Source organism: Schistocerca americana, chromosome 1, assembly GCF_021461395.2.
Source record: "Schistocerca americana isolate TAMUIC-IGC-003095 chromosome 1, iqSchAmer2.1, whole genome shotgun sequence".
Taxonomy (NCBI): domain Eukaryota; kingdom Metazoa; phylum Arthropoda; class Insecta; order Orthoptera; family Acrididae; genus Schistocerca; species Schistocerca americana.
The window spans coordinates 678,582,145-678,607,151 of NC_060119.1; the positions used below are offsets into that span (position 1 = coordinate 678,582,145).

Genomic DNA, 25,007 nt, shown 5'->3' on the forward strand with positions numbered 1-25,007 from the left:
CACACATAGATTTTACCTGCGAGATTTGTAAAATTTGTACTCACGTTTTCTGTTAGTTTTCCGCCGGTATAAATTGAAGATAAATACTATTTAGTTCTATCAAACTTTGTTGTGGATAGCTATTTAAGGTGGTCGTGAAAAACATCCTACATACTAAACACCACGACAGCTCTTGATTACAGCAACTTCCGATAAAGCGTCTTACTCCTTGGCGTGGCGTGTACAATAGTACAGTAGACGAGTGAACACTACAGTTGCGGATTTTCTGCAAGTTGATACTTGGTGAGCAAAATCCTTTATAGAACGACAACTTTTTTTCATGTGTATTATGCGTACACGTTCACATTCAACGACATAGAATTTATCCCCCTAAAGAATATGTCATTCGCAGTTGACTGTGCTTTCTTATGGGGTACAATTCTTCTTTGTACCGAGGCAACTAAAGTAATTTCTTGTAAAAAATCTATTACGGACTGAAGTACTCTGTAATTTCTAGACAAATTTCAAATAAAAAATAGTGGATATTAGCACAGTACGGACCAGTTAAATATTTCAAGGAGATCGCGGCGTTGCTTGACTGATACTTGAAATTAACGCTTCATTTTACTCAACTTCCTGTCCGGGAAGTGAGCTTAATCTTGTTCTTCTATAAAGCAATGGTTTCAAAGTACCTTATAATCTTTGAAGGTCTGGTCACATTTGTATACTTCTGTCCTTTAAATGAAATGTTTGTCTTCGTTGTTTTCCTCATTGCGGGGAAATTTATTTGTTCGCCAAGACTTGTGTAGTTTCCTTTGTATATACTACTTAATTGGTCCTGCTTAATCAACACGACCATTTGATCTGTTTCTTGTCCTCTGAACGCTGAAAACCCACTCATTTCCGTTTCTTCTAAGCAACGAGTGGAAGCTTCTACCTAACTCTTTGTGTTACACGAAGTATTAAAGTAAAACTGGTTACAATCCGCAGGTTGATTTGAACATAGTAGATTTTCGGTAGACATGGTCCTATTGGAAAAGATATGCTATTGCATTCCTCCGACTTTTGAACTGATCTATCGTTTTTCTACATTAAGAAATCATTGACAGGCTTGGAAAGAGCCTTAACTGACGGAAAAACTACTGTATGTCGTTGGTGACAAACCGCAGGCTTTGCCAGATAACCACTAGGCTATCGAAACACACCCTACTTATTACGATGCACCTTAAGGATTATTCCACGTTCACTAACATTTATCGAATACCCGCTTTTTAATTATTATCTTTATCCGTTTCGAATAACATAAGCAAAAGTGCTCGCATTAAGTCTCATCACTGGCAGAAGAGAGAAGGAAGACATTTTCCGTCAACTGCAAAACTCAGTCAGAAGATATTAACGAAAATTAAATTGGTTGAAACTTTCACTTTATCACATAAGAGTAGAGGGATACGGGAAATTAACATGCTTAGTCTCAGTATAAAGGAGACTAAAAAGAGAGTAAACGAGTTGTTAGTTTGTTTGGAAGATCTCAGGTGTGCGAAGGAAAGTGCTACACCTAGTTTGTTTGGGCAGCATATAACCAAAAGCTACCAAACTGTGAAGCAAGTGGTTGCAAATTAGATGTACACTAACATAAAATAAGGCGACAAAAGTCATGGGATAGCGATATGCGTACATGCAGATGGCGGTAGTATCACGTACACAGGGTATAAAAGGGCACTGTCATTTGTACTCAAGTAATTTATGTGAAAACTTTTCCGATGTGTTTGTGGCCGCACGACGGCAACTAAAGGACTTTGAAAGCGGAATGGTTGTTTGAGATAGACGCTTGGGACATTCCATTTCCGAAATCATTAGGGAATTCAATATTCAGCGATTCACAGAGTCAAGAGTGTGCCGAGAATACCAGATTTCAGGGATTACCTCTCACCACGGTAGCCGACGGTCTTCACTTAACGACCGAGACCAGCGGCGTTTGTGTAGAGTTGTCAATGCCAACAGACAAGCAAAGCTGCGTGAAATAACCGCAGAAATCAACGTGGGGCGTACGAATATCGTATCTTTTAAGACAGTGTGGCGAAATTTGACGTTAATGGACTATGGCATCAGACGAACCACTTCTGAGAGAACGACATCGCCTGCAGTGCCTCTCTTAGGCTCGTGACCATATGGCTTGGACGCTAGACGACTGTAAAACAGTGGGAGCTCCGATTTCAGTTGGTAAGAACTGGTGGTAGGATGTGGGTGTAGCGCAGACCCCACGAAGCCATGAACCTGAGTTATCAATAAGGCACTGTGAAAGCTGGTGGTGGCTCCATAATGTTGTGGGCTGTGTTTACATGGAATGGACTCGGTCCTCTTGTCCAGCTGAAACGATCATTTGTTGGAAACGTTGTTTCCGGCTAGCCGTAGACCATTTGCAGCCTTTTATAGACTTCATGCCGCGCGTGATTAGACGAGCGGTCTAAGGCGCTGCAGTCATGGACTGTGCGGCTGGTACCGGTGGAGGTTCGAGTCCTCCCTCGGGCATTGGTGTGTGTGTGTTCGTCCTTAGGATAATTTAGGTTAAGTAGTGCGTAAGCTTAGGGACTGATGACCTTAGCAGTTAAGTCCCAAAAGATTTCACACACATTTGAACATTTTATGGACTTCATGTTCGCAAACAACAATGGAATTTTTGTGGATGACAACGCACCATGTCGTGGGGCCACAGATGTTCGCGATTGGTTTGAAGAATGTTCTGGACAGTTCTAGTGAGTGATTAGGCGACCCAGATCGCCCGACATGAATCCCATAGAACATGTATGGGACATAATCGAGAGATCAATTCATGCACAAAATCTTGCATCGGCAACACTTTTGCAATTATTGACAGTAACGGGCAGCACGGCTCCGTATTTATGCAGGGGACTTCCAACGGCATGTTGAGTCCAGGCCACGTCGAATTGCTGCACCACATCGGGCACAAGGAGGTCCGACACGACGTCACCCTAGTGTAGGTCTATAACAGGTAATGTAAGAGTTGTCACTGTCATTGAAAAAGTGACTGCGAACTGAAAAAATATGTGAACAATTAATTTTTGTGTAGATCATGATATAGAAGTATCTGCTTGTGAATTAATGCAACACTTGTTAAAGTTGTTGTTATTGTTACCGGTCACCACTGGGTAAGTGGGCAATTTCAACGAAAAATGTTGATGTCTTACTGTGCTATCTCCCAGACATAAAGAAGGGATTGTCAATTTTCAGTGACTTCAGTGAAAAGCTTTTGAAAGAATCTGACAGGAAAAGTTATTTAAATATGCTACTAGGCGCTTACAATTTAGTTTCAGAGAAAAACTTCCACACAAGAATAGCTCAAGACAGTAGCACACTTTTGGGTAATGTATTCACGCACCTTACAGAACTTAGCTCCATGTTCAGCCCAGAAACAGAAAGAAAATAATGACTGTGAGTAATAGCAAAGTAATGAGGGTTTCAAGGAAAGGTTAAGAAAAATATTGGCTGAAGTTAAGTTTACAATGAGCCTATTGCCAACCATAAATTCAACATAGTTTTCTTAATAAGTTTGTAATCTTTTTTGAAAACGTGGACCATGGTCTATGTGTCATTAGACTATCTTCAGGACGGAAAATGGAAATACACAAAATAGCCAGGACAAGTTAGGCTCACAAAGTATTTTCTTATTACAAATTGTACTATAACATTTTTAAAATGTTGTAAGAACGGTGCAGTGTGGTAAGAGACTGAGAGATCTTCATCTACCTTTACGTACTTCTACATCTACATATATTCTCTACAAAGCACTGCAACGTGCATGGAAGAGGGTACATTCCACTGTACAGCTTATTACGGATTCTTCCCACTCCTGGAAAGTTCGAAGAATGATTGCTTGTATACCTGTATGCGAGCTGGAACTTGGGTAACTTTGTCCAGACAGTGATAGGTAGGGGGCTGAAGAATGTTCCTAGATTTCTCACTTAAACCTGGTTCTTGACGCACTGTAAGTAGATTTCGCGGCATATTTGGGGTATTTTCCAAGTATCCTACCTACCACCGATGTCCATATTCTAGTTTACTTACAACTTCATATTGCCGCGAACTGTTACATTCAAGTATTTGTATTAGTTGAATGTGTCCAGCTGTGTCTCTTTTATATTGTAGTTTTGGATACCACGATTTGAGGTATTGCGTAGTGCCCAATTTTACATTTCTGAACGTTTAAAGCCAGCTGCACGAAATTTGCAACACTTAGAAATATTATCAATATCTGAATATCTGTGCAATTTCTTTCGGACTGTTCATCACTGTAGATAACAGAATCATCTGTGAAAAGTTTTAGCTTACTATTAATATTGTATATCAGGTAACTAACGTACAACATGAACAGCAAAAGTCGCAACTCAGTTCCCTGGGGCACGAGTGATGTTATTTTTACATCCACTGATGACTCTTCATCCAAGAAAACATGCTGCGTCCTATCTTCTAAGACGTCCTCGCTTCAATCTTTTGATACGCTATGTGATATACTTTCGTTAGTATGCATTGGACTGAAACTGGGTCAAATACTTTTCGGAAGTGAAGAAATGTACGTCCACAGTTTCCAGATTGTAATGTTAAAAAAGCGCGAGTTTGGTTTCGAATTGCGGATGTTTTTGGAATTCATGTTGACTGGGGTGGATGGGGTCGTTCTGCCCGAGATATTATTTTCTAATATTATACCACAGATGGAGGTCAAAGAAGTGACCAGGAGTTTTGTGATCTCCTCTGCTATCGTTATTGTAGAAGTTTTTATACCTCAAATACTCCTAATTTTTGGTATAATTTTTCGTTTGAGACTTATTGAGAAAATAGTAGATAACTCAAACGCAAATTCTGTATAGGATACACTATCTGGTAGACAGTCTATTGGGCTCTAGGGCTTTGTTCAGTTCTAGCTATCTGCCAATGCCACTGACACTCGTATGCATATCATTCATTTGAGTAGTGAAACGATACTTATACAGGGGCAGTACTCCTGGATATTCCTTTGCAAAGGAAGTTTGAAAACAGAGTTCATCACTTCCACTTTGATCTGATCTTCTTTATTGGAGTCCCTGTGTCATACCGCAGTGGCTGGGCACTAACTTTGGTGCCTCTGGCAGCCTCTACTCATGACCAGAATTTCTTTGCGTTTTTGAGAAGTCTTTGGATAAGAGTCTGGTAACGTAGTCGTTGAAGGCTTCAAGCATTGCCCTTTTAGCAACCAAACGTGTTTCATTGAGCATTTCTCTACATAATGTTTTCCAACTATCGCGCAGTACTCTCTGTTTCTTTGGAAATTAATATAGATAAATTAATAAAATGAAATCAATACGGAACATTGTTAAAAGATAGACGTCGGAAGAAACGGCACTACTTATATTACAGTTGATGGGAGCATGATAAAATGCATTTCAAGTGGGGATATATTTTTAATAATTACGTTCTGAAAGGTAATATGGAGTGATAAAGAGGTAGATGTACAGTTACAACTTGATGCGTGGAAGGAAATAATGAAAAGGTATGGATTAAAAATAAATAAAGATAAGAGTGAAGTAATGGTATTTAGAAGAGAGAAAGGGATGAACGGAAATATTACCTTGAATGGAGAACCCCTTAAAGTGGTAGAAAGTATCACTTATTTAGGGAGTGAAATATTTAGGAATGGAAGAATAACCAATGAAATTAATAGGAGGTTACAGAAGGGAGGCAATTTCCACCAAACAATAAAACTGAAGATGGATGGAAAAAGATCTAGAGCACGCCCAAGAACACGGTGGAAAATGGAAGTGAGAATATCTGTGGAAAGGAGAGGTGTGACCTGGCAAAAAGTGGAGGAAGGAAAGTGGTGGGAGGACGGAGCCAAATGGAGAGGACTCGTCAGCACCTAGACCCGGTAGTAGCTGGACCGGGATCCGGAAAATTACAGATAGATATAGATGTTCTGAAAGAAAATGAAGAGGAAACTAGGAAAAAAGAAGAAGCAATGCAGGGAAAATATAGTCAAATGAAAGTTTCTCACCCATCTCCATCCGAAATACGGACAATCATAATGGCCCTCAACTTTACAAGTTTAAAAGGCGGTGATGACAGCTGCAGTAAGATACAACAAGTCTGCCACTCAGTCGCGTGTGTAGTACGTATTACCGATACAAGTTAAAACGTGCCACTGTTATGCCTCGCCGGCCGGAGTGGCCGTGCGGTTCTAGGCGCTGCAGTCTGGAGCCGAGCGACCGCTACGGTCGCAGGTTCGAATCCTGCCTCGGGCGTGGATGTGTGTGATGTCCTTAGGTTAGTTAGGTTTCATTAGTTCTAAGTTCTAGGCGACTGATGATCTCAGAAGCTAAGTCGCATAGTGCTCAGAGCCATTTTGTTATGCCTCTTTATAGGAAAAGTGGCTCCACTGAGATCAATATCTACCGGCCTGCCTCACTCCTCACATCTTTTTTCGAAACCTTTCGTGAAGGTAATGTGCTGCAGGGCTGTAACCTTCTTGTATGCTAACGGAACACATAGTAAATCACTGTTTCGATTTCATGAGAGCTTGTGTACTGAGGCAACTATTTGTTCACTCACAGAATGCAAATAAAATTTTCATATGATAAAATAGCACCAGTTGGGGTTTCCTGCCACTTCTCGAAGCGATTTGATTGCGTCAGTCACAACATTCTATTATGTATGTGCCTCATTTACTTCCTGTTTACGGAAGAGGATGCAAAAACATGATGTTCGAATAGTACAAACGTGGACACCACATCATCCCAGGGCTATTTCATGGGATTGCTACAGTTCCTATCGTTTTTCTTTTACCCAGGAAACAGAATCAGTCGTTTTGGTAGGCGATACAAGTGTTATTATCAAATCGAGTAAAGAAATATCCATACTAAAAACAAATAAATGATGGTTTTGTTAAAGTTATGGACTATTTTTGCACAAATGTGCTACTTAAAACTTTGTTTTGTACTATCAAAAGTACCACTCCTCTTGTTAATCTAGTGTACCAGCCAATTCTTGGGTATGCATACTGATGACAACACAAAGGGGAAAAGCCATATAGGTGATCGGCAAAAACTTTTAGCTTCAGCTGCTTTTGCCACAAGAGTAGTTACGAACTTTGGGGGCAAAGAAATCGGAAAGCTAAAATATTTAGCCTATTTTGATTTACGTCCTATGGCATAATTTTCTGGGGAACTCCACACATAAGCAAAACATGTTCATAGCATAAAAGAAATGATTTAGAATTATTTTTCAGCGTCACACTCGTGCCTCTTAGAGACACGTGTTTAAACAATAGGAAATATTAGCCACAGTTTCACAGTAGATTTATTCAGAGACAACATTTATTGTCATCAATATATTGGTATCTGATATTGACACAAATATTCATAAGTATTATGCTAGAGGAAAAATGATCTTCCCTTCTAACTAAAACTGACTTTGATACAGGAAACAGTGAAATATATAGTTATAAGACTCGTTGATAATCTTCCAATAGAAGTGGTCATTGTGCATATGATCTACGGAACTTGGAACTAATCAACTAGCAGAATCATGGGTTAACGACCCGTCTGTGACAAGGAACAGTTCGAATTTGAAAAGTTGGGTAGGAAATCGTCAGTGCCCTTTCAAAGGACCCATCCCAGCATTTATCGATTTTGGGAAATCATGCAAAAACTAATTCTGGGTGACCGGATAGTGATTAGAAGCAACATCCTCCCACATATGAATAGAAATCGTTACTTCATCTACATCTACATCTCCATCTACATGGATACTCTGCAAATCACATTTAATTTCCTGGCAGAGGGTTCATTGAACCGTCTTCACAATTCTCTATTACTACGATCTCATACAGCGCGTGGATAGAAATTTTGGATCCTATTTCATATATGCCCATAAATTAGGAGTAATTGTGTAAATTGTTAAAACTATGCATTTGTTGTAAAAAAATGTTCCCACTATTTTTATCTTTACACACATATTTTTCCACTCTGGACTTTCTACGTCGTATCAGTCGTACTCAGTATTGAAGGCTAGGCTCCCACAAACCTGCTTGTGGTGGGTTAACAAGTAGCTTGAAATGTGGGAAAAGAGAGAGAATTTCAAGCAGACCCGGCAGAACTTTATGCACTCGCACAGCACTATTGTGAGGATTCACGTTCCCGTCCTGCAATGGTCATTGTGTTGATGGTTATGGCACTTGCACCACATACAACTGTGTACGGAACTGAATCCTTGGTCATGATAATGAATCCAAAATTAAAATTGTAAAAGCAAATTTTTAGCACTCAAAAACAAATTCTTTTACATTGGGTATGGCCATACCCAGTGTTCAGCTTCCAGCTGGTTTACAAAACTTTCAATCTCCTGATATGACTAACATGTATGTGACTATATAGCTTCAAGAACGTTCCTTAAAACAGTTTATTGTTGAGTACTTAAAAGTTCTCATACTCTTTGTCCCCTATAGACGAAAACAATGAAAAGTATAATGTTTCCAAGACTCCGCAGAATCTACACCCAAAATTATTTCATTGAGTTTAATGTCAGCCTACAAATCCAAAGATGAGCAAGCGATCTTCATATGAAATATGAGATACGAAGATCGCTCGCATATCTTTGGATTTCTTGTCTGACATTACACTATGGGCCCCACTGAAATAATTTGTATGGAATATGAAATATGAAGATCGCTCGCACATCTCTGGATTTGTTGTCTGACATTAAACTATGGGCCCCACTGAAATAATTTTGGGTGCTCATTTCGCGCGATTAGTTCTGTTACTGTCCAGTTCTGGCAAATAAACTGAATTTGTTTCAGTTTATGGGAGTTCATTTTGTGTGTTTTGTTTATAATTTCCAACATTTCTAACACATTAATTACGTTTGTCGTGTGAATAAGAAAAATCTCATCTTTTACAACGTCAAAATCACAAAATCCAAAAACACAGCTTCAGTATTTTCAAAATAGAAGTAGCTACAGGCATGAAAATACACAAGACCAGTGACGTCTTTACAATTTTGTTTTGGTGGGGGGCTATACCTTTCATTTTACAATAGCTGAAACTGAAAATTAATTTTATTAATTCATACTACTTTAATGTGCAAAACTATAAAAATAAGGTGTGTCATTGCTTTAAATTTGTTTAGTTGAAACACTAATAACATTACGAAAACGGTTTATTGAGGTCAGGAATTACATCATGAGATCAGTTTTATAGGGTTACGAGGTTTCAATAATGTTAATAAAACATGATCCAGCTGCTAAGAGAATTTTATGCCTGCTTTTATAATCTCTTGTTAATTTACTTTGAAGAGTATATAGTCTGCCTATTTCTGGTACTTAAATACACAGTAGAACAGATGATTGAACCATTTACTAGGACTTTAAAACAGAAAAGGAAGACGGAGGTCTCTTTGTTTTGCCATAGCACTTATCACAGTTTGGTCGTCAGCCTTTCTTCTGGCTGAGTTTCATAATGGAGAACTCAATCAGATGTGCCTCTCTGGTTCTGTTCCTTAGGCACGTCTTGATTCTCTTCAGGGTGGAGAAACTGGGCTAATTCGTGGTCGCTGTCACTGGTAGTGCTGCCGGGAGCTGTAGAGACCGAAACATATTAGGATAGATCTGACAGTCGTAGACAGACAAAATGAACTGACTTTCGTGACTCCATCAATGATACTTATGTCTTCAATTTTTTGTGGTAGAAGAGAAAACTGTTAAAAAGTTCGCAGTGTGTCAAGAATCGATCCTGTAATGAACTAATGAAGGCATCCAGAAAGGGTATGAACACAGGCGCTTTAGCTTGATTTGCACGATGTGCTTGCTTTGTGGAAATGCGTGGTTGCATCATTTCAGCTCCACTGACCAAAGCCAGTTCCTTGGCTTCTAAGAAAACCCAGCTGAAAGCAACGTTTTCTGCCATTGCCAGCAATTCCCTTTTGAGATTCCAGGCTATGTTGATTGACTCTGCAAAATCCATATCTTGGCGTTGAAGCTGACGGCAGATGGACTCACCCAGCGCAAACTGTACAGAACGTATAACCGAGCAGACGACAAAATCTCCCTTGGTGATGACTAATAGAATCATAGCATCGTGAGATGTGGTCTTGTTGTCAAATTCTTGAATCTTTACTATAGCCGAAACAACACAAGTCTTGTGCACTGCGAAGACGCTCAATCCATTTACTAAATGTGGTATGTTTCAAAGTCCTTACTCGAACATCGGTTAATGATTCAAGGGCACAATTTAATATTTGCCTTCTCTTAGGTGACTCAAAAAAATTACGCGTCATTTCCATTATTCCTCATGAATTCCTCGTAAGTGTAATGTTGCATGTGTCGGCGACTACCAAATTGAAATTATGAGCTGCACAGTGAGAATATACAGCTAAAGGGTACTCCTGCTGTATATGAATGCCTGAGCTCTACGGGTTTTTCCCAACATGGATGTAGCATCGTTATAGCCGTTTCCCCGTAAAAACGAAACATCCAGTTTTACCTTACATCTAATTCTTTGCCAGTCACATCGTACACCGGAAAAAATTCCACGAATCTTGGGATCCGGGGAAATCTAACTGGCACAAAGGAAGAGTAGCTCTATTCCAGCAATATCATCAGGTTAATGCAGAAGACCCGTGAAACCTTTGGCATCATTAATGCACTGAACAATATTTCGCAGGAGTTGTTTATTGCTGCAACTGATGATCTGATTTTGGATTGGTGCACTAATGTACTTGTCACGCTTACCAGTTTCTGCCAAACTTGCTCGCAGGTTTCCGTCACCTCTCGCGCTATGTTTTAGAATGGATCGTAAGTTACTTATGTTCTTGTTCTCTTGTATATTGACTTCAACAGGCCCGATGTCCTCGTGTCCCCTTGATTTAATTTCCTGACGTCCATGGCGAATCACCGCCTCGATGCTAGGGACGATAAGTTTTCTATTTTTTTCCTCCTGCGCCACCCAGCCTTGGTCCAGACAATGTTTTACGCCTTTTGTTTTGCTCATCATCGTGTGAGCAAAACGGTCACCATCGATTACTGCAGCCTTATGATAAGTGTTGCTCGCATGGAAGTTTAAATATTGAAAGGCATGCTTCCACTTCGAAAACTAGGAGGTTACCAGGGCTCCAACATTTAGATGAGAACCTTTACTCGAACTTGTCTTAGCGAAAAATGCACACCACTTAGAGAAGACACAGTCCGCTTTGGTGTAGTATAATAAGCAAAAACATTTCTTCATCGAACGTAGGTTCGATTAACGATTTAGTTCACTTTCCACAATTAGGAGAAATTTTGGAGCTGCACCGCGTAAAAAAAAAAAAAAAAAAAAAATAAATAAATAAAAAATTATAGAAAGTTGAAATTTTGTAGCTTCATCAACTTTTTCGTTACTTGATAGCAAACTGTCTCTTATCATGTGTCAATAAAGAAGTTGATTTTAGTTCAGGACCCGACAAAGGTGATTTTAATTAGCAGTAATGCTTCTATTGTTTGAAAACAGTAGCGGCGCCGACAGTGGTGGATCATCCGTTTTCCCGGCCTGAAAGGATAGAGTTTTTCTAGTCGCGGTGTTTTGGAGAAGCGGTACAAAATGTTTCCACGTTTGTTTTGCGATGCATTCTTATCTCTTAAAATCAGGATTTTACTATACTATCTTCAATAACACTGATTTTCCCAACATTATCGTATCGACAACTTAACAACCGGTAATGCAGAGAATCGTGTACGAAACAAACTACATTTCTTGGTCAGCGCATCCTCCGATAGTGTGTCCACCACTTGTATAACGCGCACTATTTTTTGTATTCATTAACGTTCATTGACGGGTACTCTACTATGCTGAGGCTGAGCTCGTAAACTTTGTACGTAACTCACCACTGATGTTAAACTGATATGTGTTGCTAAAAGTAAACTGAAAACATTTAATGTCACTATGTACTGGAAAACGTTGTTCAGATAAATAAGCTTTATTGCCCTAAAAACAACTTTATTTTCTGTTAACCAATCACAACGTAAAAACACATCAGTTATCGGCAATTCTATTTTGTACGGAGATTCGTTCGTTAACAGTCTGTCGTTGCCATATTGTAGCAACATACAACCCTCTTCTTTACATACTGAAGCAGAGGTGTTGGTAATGCTTGTTTTCTACCCATAGTATTACGATATTGTGTGCCGATATGTAAGAGAAACATATCTATAATTCCACATTATCCGGTTGGGGTGGGGAGTTACTGCACAGACATAAATCCACTAACAATCTTAACAAATGGAGCCATCAGATATGTGGTGTACGTGGTATATAGACTATGCAGAGCACTAAGCAAATAAGAAAAGCTTAACATGATCATGGAAACAGGACAAAAAAATGGTTACAACAGCAAGACCATATACCGCCTACACAACAGCACTACAATGAGGATACAAACAGCAGACACTAAAAATAAAAATTATTCAGGTACACCAATACATATAAGCAACAGATAATGCACACTCACAGCAGGAAGCTCGTCTGCCAGCACAAACAGAAAATGGCACGCCATACATATCACAAGCAATGCACATAAAAAATTAGTAACATCGTCAAAAACACGAAACAAACGTATCCTTGAGGACAAATAGCACAATACGAAAGAAATTAATAAGTTTGATAGAACAGGAAGAAAAATAGAATAGTTTGTGAATATATGAATTAAAATGTAGTAGCAACAATTCAAATTTATTGAGCTGACGGCAAGAAATTTTAATGTCAGGTGCTAAGAACGTATAAGGTCGCTGAAGAGTGAAGTACCCACTCCATTTTTGCAGAACATCTGATAAAAGAAAATCATTACCACCCTGTGATGACGACCTCATACCACAACTGCAATAGAGAGGGAATAGTCACACTCCGGGATAAAATGGTTCTGATAACCAACGCCGAAAAAATTCAGTGAGGCACAGTTAGGCTTGTAACACGTCAGTGCAGTCCATACTAAATTATGACGGAAATGCTTAACAGACGTAAATTGGAATCGTTGGTAGAAAGGAGACGTTAAGAAATTTTGGTAATATATTGGAACTTAATCTGATTTTGATATGATGAGTGGTTTCGATTATCATAAACATCAACAGCAGTTAGTGACAGCTATCTTTTGGTGACATGGCGTGGCTCCGGTCACCGGTTCCTCGTGTGGTAAATTAACTGTGGACAGATGATGGTTATGATAACAGAGACCGATCATCACCAATAGAAATACAAGAAATTTGTGATTTAGTTAGTTAATAGTTCTTATATGTAGGAGACGTCGTTATCAAGAAACCATTTGCCCTGCCTCCTTCGTGTACACATCTCGCTTAGAGATAGCTAAGAATAATGCACGACAAGCTATGGTGTGTACGTGGACAAACAGTTCTCTCCCAATCTGTCCGCTTGCAGAGTGACATACGGTGTGGGTTACGTATACTGGTGGTCTGCAGGGATTAGCAGTCTTGCCACAAAAAGCGGCCAACATTTACCGGAGGTCGGGATGATAACTGAACATGACAAGAATTGTTAAAAGGTTAATAAAAAATGAAGAAATACAGTGTATGCAAGACGAAAGCGGGCCCACTCCCCAAGCAAGTTGCGATTTCCCGCTTGATTGATACGTGATGGGCTTGCTTAATTTTTAGTAGATTCAGATGTTGCTTTGAAAATGATATGAATGTATTTTCGTCCTCCTCTGAGTTCTTACTTTGTATTCCGTGAATGAAGGGGTGCGTATAGTTGACGGTTAAACTAAGACTGGTTCATGTAAGAAGACCCTTGAAATAACTCCGCTACAGCGGACAGGCGAAGTACTTACATCCTGTCATTCTGTAATTAAGTCCTTAAACCTGAAGCCATACTTCCAGAGGTAGGTGAAAACGGTTTCAATACTACTAGTGGTTACTTAAAAATATTGTGGATAGCGAACTTGTCTCGACGCCATATTTTACGAGTGCTGAAGCTTGGCTTCTCACCTTCTTGGTCATGGGGGTAGGCAGACTGACTGCTACTGGTCCACCGACAACCTTCAGATTATGTAATGAATTCCTCTTTGAAAAAAAAAAGAAAAAAGAAAAATGGAACTGGACGCGCGGTTTGTGGTAGGAGATTAATGGCACGATGGTGTTTGATATCGTAGTCGATGCAGACTGTTATCTCCAAATTTTCGATAAATACTGTCCTCTGTAAAGGAACCGTACAGACATTACTGTTTTTTCTCGGCAGTTGGAGCTACGTGTCACACGTGTCGTCAATCGCTGTCCAGTATTTGTGAAGCCCTTCACGGAAAAACTGACAGTAAGCAAAGATTTGTGGCCGCCTCGTTTACCAGAACTGTCTTCTTGTAATTTTTAATCATACGGGTATTTAAAAGGAGAAGTGAACGACAAGAGCCATAAAGCGGTAAACCAAAGGAAGGAAAACAGAAGTTGGAGTCTTGGAACAATAAATTTAACAGTTCCGCGTAATTTTACAACACAAAACTGCATAAAATGTGCAGGTTGACTATTTTTCACGTAAATTTTAAAATCGTTTTCTGGTTTTAAACAAAGTGAAATTTTTCTACGACCTTACTAACATGGAGCCACATTTCTCATGGATTTATTGCATTAGTGGAAGCAATAGCATTTACATCTCATACATTATTTGTTGGAAAAATTGAAACTACCCGATAATAATATACAGCACTTGTACTCCCAAGTTAATTCTAGTGGTTTGGGAATATTTTCTGTATATTTGATTCTTAAGGAAATTTTACAAATCAACCATGAACATCAAGAAATATAGCTTAAAATCTATTATTTGCAACGTGAGTAGGAATTGGTGTCAAACGTAAACCAACAAAAGCAAAACATATGCGGAGTATATGTGATGAAAATTTCAACTGAAGAGAAGAAACGTGCGGAACCGTTTTTCGGTTTTCAGAAAAAACATTTCTTCTAGTTTTCTTTTATGGCCGTTTTCGTATGTACCGTTTAAGCGGTGGGGAAGAGAAGTGATACATTTGGACTGGAGCGGGTCATCCAAAGATGTAATAACGAATGAAAGATTTAACCACAACAACTGCATCTGTTGAATCCGATGCCACATCAAGGTTCAAATGGTTAAAATGGATCTGAGCACTATGGGACTTAACATCTGAGGTCATAAGTCCCCTATAACTTAGAACTACTTAAAGCTGACTAACCTAAGGACATCACACACATCCACGCCCGAGGCAGGATTCGAACCTGCGACCGGAGCGATCGCGCGGTTTCAGACTGAAGCGCCTAGAACCGCTCGGCCACAACGGCCGGCCCACATCGCAGAGTCGTCACAATTTACCGTGGACAGTGGCTATTTTCTGCCACACATAACACTCTTAAATCTGCAGTTTAAAAGAGTAGCAGGAATCATTGCTGCACATTCCTAAGAATTCTGTAACGTAGGAAAGCCCGTACCCAGATTCTTGGGAGGGAGAAGTGCCTCAGGTTGTTCTCCCTCGTGGACGCCTATTTCAGGTTATCTTCAAAACATGCACACAAAACTAAAATTTGATAAAAAAAAGAAAAATTACAGAAATGTAAGGACGCTGTTCAGAAAAATGGACCACATGATTGGAGTTGATTTGAAGACAATGTATTCGTGACTCATTATTGCAGAGCTTTTCCTCCTGTAAAGATGGTTATTGAACCGAAACCCGTAGAGCAGGGGTTCCCAACCAAATTTTCTCAAGGACCCCCTCATCGAGCATGATTGGTACCTTGTCATATCACTAAAAAAGCCAAATTTAGAGTCTTTTTATACGTTTTCTATTTTTGGTACGTAGAAAAAACATTGACATATTCATTATTGAAAAAATATTGAACGGCCATAACAAAAAATCTGTTATCATACGAAATATATTTAATATATTTTTTATTCTAAAAGCTTCTTGGACCCCATGGGGGTCCGCGTACCACCTGTTGGGAACCACTGTCGTAGAGAATGAAGGGTTATTTGTACAACTGATGGCTGAGAGATGCATTTCTTCAAATATTTCACAGCTGTTAACAGCTACCTTATTTAAAAAAAAAAAGAAAAGAAAAGAAAAGAAAAGAAAAAAAAACGTGGCCTTCACAGAATTTGCACGTATAGATTCTTCTCCTCCGATGTTCCCTTTTATTCCCTCCACTGAAAACGCACATTTACCGATACAAGTGAATGATAAGCAACCCTAGCGAAATCTTCAGTGAATGTTGATTCGTCTGTGTTCGCTTCCATTTGCTCAGGTTAAGACGCTGTGTCCCACAGATGAAAGTAATTAGCGATTACCTCCAGCGCGCGGTCGCGGGCAGCCAGGCAGCGGCAGGCGGGGTGTGGCAGCAGGTAGCAGCGCGCCGGCGCCCTCAGCTGCGTGTGGTGTGGTCGGGGCGTCGCAGCTCGTGGCTGCTGCCGTGCGCCGCGTGTCGTGTGCTGTGTGTCGTCTGTTCGCCTCAGCTGCCACGCAGGAAGCCGGCGCGGCGCCTCACCTGCCGCGGCTCGCGCGCCTCCACTGCCGCCACTCAGCCAATCGCCTCCCACGCAAATAAGCCGCACACACGACACTTGCCCCGCCTGTTGACACCACGTTCCAAAAACGCTGCCGCTGGTAGAAACAAAAATGTGGCCAATTCGGTTCTGAATACTTGCGCACGTTACCGATTACGTTCAAATGAATCTCAACCTGGCACCCGCCTTACCAACAATTAATCTTATATGATCATTTCACTTCAAATCGCATACTCCTAGATATTTTACAGAACTAACTGCTACCAGTGTGAGAAAAACAAACCTATGCCTCTCCGGTAACCAGCCGAAGTGCCTGATCGATTTGTCTCCTGGCTCACTCTCCACTACGGGGTCTCATTTTCATTTAGTTCAAATGTTCAAATGTGTGTGAAATCTTATGGAACTTAACTGCTAAGGTCATCAGTCACTAAGCTTAGCCGGCCGGCGTGGCCGAGTGGTTCTAGGCGCTTCAGTCTGGAACCGCGAGAGCGCTACGGTCGCAGGTTCGAACCCTGCCTCGGGCATGGATGTGTGTGATGTCCTTAGGTCAGTTAGGTTTAAGTAGTTCTAAGTTCTAGGGGACTGATGACCTTAGATGTTAAGTCCCATAGTGCTCAGAGCCATTTGAACCATTTTGAACCACTAAGCTTACACACTACTTAACCTAAATTATCCTAAGGACAAACACACACACCCATGTTCAAGGGAGGACTCGAACCTCCGCCGGGATCAGCCGGCCAGTCCATTTAGTTCATTGTATTTTTGGTATGCCCGCAAAAATAACTTAAGTCGCTAACGTACGGCTGAGGGTCGACCGAAGTGCTGACGATTCGAATTTAAATGGTCAAATAATGACACTGCCGGAAAAATTCGCAACATTCAAAAAGAAATTTAAGGAATACATTTGCCTATGTGACATATTTAAGTGATAAACATTGTAAGGTCGGAGGTTAATGTAAGCATGAGATAGGCCACTACAAACGTGAGATACTGGTAACCGCCAGAATGTTGAATACAAGCATGTAAACGTGCGTACATTGAGTTGCACATGTGCCGGATGTCACTTTGTCGGATGGAGTTCCACGCCTGTTGAATCGATCTGACAATACAGGGACGGTTAATACTGATTGTGGATGACGCAGGAGCTATCGTCCGATGGCGTCCCATATGTTCTCGATTGGTGACAGGTCTGGTGATCGAGCAAGCCGAAGCAATGTGTCGACACTCTTTAGAGCTTGTCGGGTTACAACTGCAGTATGTGGGCAAGTCTTACCCTGTTGGAAAACAACCCCTGGACTGCTGTTCATGAATGGCAACACAATAGCTCGAATCACTAGACTGACGTACAGATTTGCAGTCAGGGAGCATGGGATAACCATGAGATGCTCCTGCTGTCATACGAAACCGCACCACAGACCCTAACTCCGGGTTTAGTTCCAGTATGTCTAGCACACTGATACGTTAGTTGCACGCGCTCAACTAGCCTCCATCTGCAGAACACACCACCATCACTGGTACCGGGGCAGAAACAGCTTCCATCAGAAAACACAACAGGCCTCCAACCTGCCCTCCAATGGGCTCTCGCTTGACACCGCCGACGATGTCGCAAATGGCGGTGATGTGAGGTCTGTGGAATGCACAATACAGGGCGTCTGGTTTGGAGCTGTCTTTGATGTAACCGATTTGAGAAGGTTAATTGTGCCGCTGTGGTGCCAACTGCAGCTCAAATTCCCGCTGCAGATGCAGTACGATGCCTTAGGGCGGTAGCTGAACAAAATGGTCTTCCCTCTGGGTACTGGCCAAGTCTTTCTACAATATCACACAAGGTACATCCACCTGTTACACGACCTCGTTCAAACTCAGTGAAGTACTGATAATGACGTCTTGGTCGCCCTAAAGGCATTCTTGACTACATAAACTTACCACGACCAATCTCAATCTAACTAACGTTCACGACAGTTACAACGTTCTTTTGCAGCAAATCTGATTTGCATCTTCATAGTGGAGCTACTAAAGCCACTCTTAAGAGACTAGTGCGAAATTTGAATAGACATCATCTTTCGGATGTAGAAACACCCTAACAATTTTATTTTATGTCGCATAGCTCTTTCTTGGTGCTGCGATTTTTTTCCGTCTATGTATTTTGGTCAGAATTTTACGGGAGGGAAGCAGGGAGATGTTGGGACAAAATTCCTGATAACCAGACCTAACAAAATGGCTCTGAGCACTATGGGACTTAACACCTGAGGTCATAAGTCCCCTAGAACTTAGAACTACTTAAACCTAACTAAACTAAGGACATCACACACATCCATGCCCGAGGCAGGATTCGAACCTGCGACCGTAACAGTCGCGCGGTTCCAGAGTGTAGCGCCTAGAACCGCTCGGCCACTCCGGCCGGCCTATTGTTTATTATTTCTGTTTCAGTGTCCTTGTTAACATATATCGATACAACGAATATCAAATTATGTTAACATGGGAGCGCTCTATCAAATGGGCACGTGAAGACTCCAAAGTGCAATTATACTGGTGTTCAAAATTAAAGTAACAAACTGCTATTTTCCCGTCCTGTGTCTAATTCACGATATAATCACACGGATTGTGAAAAGATATCCGTACGATCTAGTTCTGCACGTAAGATACCATTCCAGTCATCGGACAATCAGGCCAGCAATGACGTCATGGCACCTGTCAAACAGGGTAGTGTTTGCCGGATAGTCCCACATCCACAACCGCTGAGTACACAGTCATGGACGGTGTATTATGGCACAGAGAAGATGCCTATCAGACTCTCTGCATTGGAGCGCAATAGGAAGGATGGAAGCAGGACAGTCGATGTGGTCCGATGGATTAACGTGAATCGTTATGTTATTTCTCGGATGTGCCGATAGTTTATAGACACGGAAACTGTATCCAGAAGAGCAGAAGAGCAGGGCCGACCACGTGTGAAATCAGAAAGAGAGGACCGCTATTTCGCAGTAAGGCCATGACATCACCGCCTTAGTACTGCATGGTAACTGGTATCTGGCCTCGCAGCATCCACTGGATGTGTTACATAGAGGCAAACGGTGCACAGAAGGCTTCGGTAGAATGACCTTTACTGTCGGAGACCTGCTGTATGTATACCCCTGACCCGTCTCTACAGAAGGGAAAGTCTAGAGTGGAGTCGTAAACATGCCACCTGGACGGCTGAACAGTGGACGAACGTTCTTTTCACAGAGGAGTCCCGATTCTGTCTGGAGAGTGATTCTTGACGAATTCGCATCTAGAGGGAACGTGGAACATGATTTGGAGACCCAAATGTTGTAGAGAGAGACTGATAACGAGGAAAGTTCCTAATGGGGTGGTAAGGGATTATGTTGACCACTCTACGGTCGCAGGTTCGAATCCTGCCTCGGGCATGGATGTGTGTGATGTCCTTAGGTTAGTTAGGTTTAAGTAGTTCTAAGTTCTAGGGGACTGATGACCTTAGAAGTTAAGTCCCATAGTGCTGAGAGCCATTTTATGTTGACCACTCGAACACCTCTTCATGGAATTGTATGTGTGAATCGACAAGGTTTAACTTCTGTCAGGTATCGTGACGAGATCTTGGAACCTCATGTGCGATTGTTGCGAAGTGCTATGGACCCAGACTTCGAGTGTTGATGGACAACAATGCTCGACCTCATAGAGAACAGGCGGTTGATTTTTCTTGGGAACGGAAGATATTGTACGCATGGCGTGACCTGCTCGTTCTCTCGACTTGAGCCACGTGGAGCATGTCTGGGATGCACTGGGGATACGGGTTGAATCACGTCAGAACCCACCAACCATTCTCCAAGAGTTGCCAGCAGCTCTACAGGAAGAATGGGTGTTACTGCCTCAACACGAGATTGATGACATCATTCACAGCATGCTTCGTCATTGTCAGGCCTGTACTGCTGCCAGAGATCGTCACCATCAATACTAGGCATATTAACCAGTTGCCGGGATGGATGTGCAAATCCGCTAAGTTCGAAAAAACGAAGAATATTATTTTTGTCCATCGTTATTCATGTTGGAATTGTTTATGTGCAGTATTCTTTACATTGTACTGTACTATCGCCTGTTTATACTGTTTTGTGGAAAAATAAAAGCAACCTTGCAAAATTTTCGTTTGTTGATTTTATTTTGGACAGTAGAGCAGTTGAAAGAGAAGAAAATGTGACTGACGATACTCGAGAGGGCCATTTGTGTGTGTATGCATATATATATATATATATATATATATATATATATATATATATATATATATGTGTGTGTGTGTGTGTGTGTGTGTGTGTGTCTTCTGTGTTCATTGAGTTGCCATCAGAAAGTCGTGAATATGATCTCTGGAAGAAGTAACTATCTAACGACCAGCCCGCTATGCTCTCAAGACTGTCTGGGACGATGGGCAACAATAATCTAGACGTCTCCATTTTAGATCAAATGTATTGGGAAGCTTCTCTTAGTCGCTGGAGAGTGCCTGAACTGTAAATCCCGTCCCAAATATTCCCCATTTCCCAATTGGGAGCACTTCTGCCCCACTTGGAACGCTGCAAGACAGTAATTCACACTTGGTCCAGTATTTATTTTTGTATTTTCCACTGTTATTCTTACATTATAATTGTATATATTTTCATTGTTTTCTTGTCAATGCTAATTAATGGTAATATTGTGAAAGAACTTTCCTGCAAATTATTGAAAACATGATGAAGTCTTTTCGGGTTATCAGCCAAGTCAAGCCGTCGTTCTGCGGCAACATTTGAAGTTTCCTACTTGTCCTCTTCAAGTGAAGTGTCAGGTTCGTGTCTTGTCTCGTTCTTTATAGTCACTGTACCGCAGGCTCCTCTGCCTCGTCTGCGTCGGCAGCGCCAAGAGTGCGCCTTCGGAAGAAGCGTCGCGGCGCATGGTGGGGAGGAATCGCGGCTGGTAGAGATGGGAACTCCCTGCGTACTGGCGGGTGCGGGCGTCGAGTCCTGGTGAGACCTGTCCATTCCACCCGCTGTCTTCGCCGGTTTCGCAATCGAGCGTTCTTGTCGGTTTTTTTTTCATTTTTTTATTTTTAATGGTTGCTGCATCCCATGTGGTGCAAAGTTGGAAATGGCTATCTCAGTTGTCAAGGTTATCGTGGAATCGTATCTCCACAACCTCTTGGAAGTCTGAATCCCAGAACCCGTTTACCCTGCACAGCAGCTCTGTTTGTTCGAAATCAAACATATGGTCTTCCTTGAGAGTGTGTTCTGTCACTGCGGATTTCTCAGTTAGGCCTAGGCGAAAGCCTTACGTGTTCTGAGCAGCGCTCCGGTATATATCGCGGCGTCTGGCCGATGCACTGTTTGCCATACTCTCAGCTGATTCTGTAGACTCCAGGTGAACAACGGAAGGGGACGGGACGACGCTGTCACAGCTTAGGAAACCGCCTCGCCCACCAGCGCTCCGGTGATCAGAAGGCTACGCGCCTTTCCGCGAGAAGAGACACTACGTCGCCAAGCCCCACGGTGTTCCCAAAGGAGGCTCCGACATGTGCGAGGTCCAGCCGGAGAGTGCCGGTGATTACCGAAAGCTCATGAAGCTAGCGGAAGAGGCAAAATAGTATTGCTTCAGCCATAATGCCGGACCGCAAAAGCAGCTGAAGGGTGGTCTTCCACCACCTTCGAGTCAAGCTGGAATCGGGGTTCCTGCAGCAGCAGCTCGCAAGTCTAGGATTCTCAGGCCACTACGCCGGCCTGATGAAGTCGCCTGTGACACACAAGAACAGAGCTCTGTTACTGGTTGTCCTAGTCCACAATATCGAAACTAGAAAATTTTCAAGGTGGGTAAGGTCGCGGACTTTTCAGTGAAGCTTGAGCCCCTTCGTACAAAAAGTAGGAGAGTCCAGTGCTACTGCTGCCAAGGCATAGACCTTGTGGGGCGCTACTGTCTCATGCCAGCCCGCTGCGCGAAGTGCGCCGGACCTACTAGACCAGGGAGTGCAACAAGAAGAAGGAAGACCCGCCGACTTGCTGCACCTGTGGCGAGGCACACGTGGCAAGCTACAGGGGCCGCAGTGCTTTCCACCGCAAGACAGCCACCAGACGTGTCCAGCCGGGACGGAGCTTTGCAGACGCTGCCAGGGGGAAAGCGCCATCCGCGAAATAGGCTGCAGGAGGAGGGCGCAGGCGTCAGACGGAGCACCGCGCCAACTCGCAGCGTGCAGAGCACATGCAGCAGCCAATGGACAGCACTTCAGCGATGCGACGCCAGCAACCTCAGTATGCTCCTACAGGCTCTCAGCCAGCTCATGCGCCGAATTCCAGCATTCGACGAAGCATCAACGGCGGCCCTCCAGGCCAACGCCGTCAAAGTCAAGAGACATGGATAATGCCCGTATCCACGGTTTGACCATATGCACGTTCAGTGCGAACGGACCGTCTCTCCAGCAGGGCGAATTTCGCCAATTCCTATGGGACGAGGAAGTTGACGTCTGTCTAGTGCAGGAAACATTCTTCATACAAGGGACGAACGTTCGAGCAGCGAACTACTGCTGCTACCGACAGAGCCACCCACAAGCACGGTACTGCCATCTACGTCAAGAGGTTGCTGCGACATCATCGAATCCACCTACCGGAGCTTGCCTTGTTGGAGGCCATGGATGTGGCCATCAACACCACCGCCGGGAATATTCTCTTCGTGTCGGTATATCTGCAGCCCGATAGACCGATGTACGAGGCAGATTTCAATTTTCTGCTTCACTGGAGGGACGACTTTTGATTGCGGGGGATTTCAATGCAAAAAAAAAAAAAAACTAATGGAACTCTCACCTCACCAACGCCAGAGGCCGCCGACTCTCCCGCGTTGCTCATCGAAACGGCGCAGTCTGCCTGGGGACGTTTGACCTCACGTACTTCCCCGCCCGGGGCAACCTGATGTGATTGACTTCGCATTGCTGAAGGGTATCGGACAATTCACGTACGCCGAAAGGCGGAACGTCCTATCATCCGACCATGTCCCAGTGATTTATGAGATGGATCCTAAGCAAATGCAATCCGAAAACAAAGGAAGTAGGTTACAGTACGCTTGTTCGCCCACTGCTTGAATACTGCTCAGCAGTGTGGGATCCGTGCCAGATAGGGTTGATAGGCGAGATGGAGAGGATCCAACGGAGAGCAGCGCGCTTCGTTACAGGATCATTTAGTAATCGCGAAAGCGTTACGGAGATGATAGAGTCAAGCAGTATATTGCTCCCTCCTACGTATATCTCGCGAAGAGACCATGAGGATAAAGTCAGAGAGATTAGAGCCCACACAGAGGCATACCGACAATCCTTCTTTCCACGAACAATACGAGACTGGAATAGAAGGGAGAACCGATAGAGGTACTAAAGGTACCCTCCGCCACACACCGTCAGGTGGCTTGCGGAGTATGGATGTAGATGTAGTTGTAGATCGGCTGCTCCCTTCCAGACCAGCTCCCAAGTTACAGAAACTTGGACTTGAGTGTTTCCAAGCGGAAATATTAGAGCCTCTAGGAGGCGCGGCTAATCCCGAAGTAATCGGGGCCGACCCAGCCTTAGCTTTCCTCAAGCGAAGGACACTGCCAGCAGCAAACGCAGCGATCCCAAGACGACCGTAGCGACCACGAGACTTCTCGCACCAGTTACCACCACACATCCTGGCAGCTGTCACCGAGAAGAACCTACCGTCCCGTGACTGGCAATCCACTCGCCAACCGCTTGCAACGGGAGATAAGGGCAGCAGTGGAAGAACATAGGTACAGAGAATGGCTGACTTAGTATCCACGCTCAACCCAGACGACGGCAGCGGCTGGGAAATCGTGCAGAACCTCCTGCGGTGCCGAGAGCGTGTACCACCGCTACACGTCGACAACGAATACTTCTGTGAGCCAGAGGCAAAAGACAGCGTGCTGGTCGAAGCATTTGGTGCAAACGTGGTCGACGTCGTGGACGAGGCACGCAGCCATCAGATCGACGAGGAACTCGCGATCTTCCTAGCAGCTAAGAATGAAGAAGACATATTCGAGCAGATTGCAGAGGAGAAGTCGCGGTGCAGCTTCGTTCCCTGAAAACCAGGAAAGCACGAGGCAGCGACGGAATAAACATCCAACTGCTGAAGATAATCCCACCAGGAGCACACCAGCATTTATCTGACTTGTTCAACGACCTACTTAGCACAGGCTGCTACCCGGCAGCATGGAAAAAAGTGGAAGTTGTGGCCATCCCGAAGGCTGGCAAAAATCCACACCAGGTAACCAGCTGCCGACCCATCAGTCTACTACCGCCCCTCTCGAAAATTTTCGAGATGCTGCACGCGAAAAGACTGACAGAACACGTCACCCAAGAGGTTGTTATTCCAGACGAGGAGTTCGGTTTTCGTAGAGGTCTTACTGCCTTCTGAGAACGGTAGAGCCGGAGATGAGAGCACAGTGTTCCTGAATATGTTCAGAGCCTTCGATACCGCCTGGCACGGCGGCTTCATGTACAAACTCTTT

General features: G+C 42.9%; 1 protein-coding gene across 2 annotated transcripts in view; it reads right to left on the minus strand.

The window, feature by feature from the left end:
• The window catches only part of LOC124544736 (mesoderm posterior protein 1), a 98,243-nt gene extending 81,732 nt beyond the window's left edge, over positions 1-16,511 (minus strand). For both annotated transcript variants that reach the window (XM_047123402.1, XM_047123394.1), the window contains exon 1: positions 16,305-16,511. The gene's annotated coding sequence lies outside the window, so the exon portion shown is untranslated. The remainder of the gene's footprint in view (positions 1-16,304) is intronic.
• Between the last annotated feature and the right edge of the window lie 8,496 nt (positions 16,512-25,007).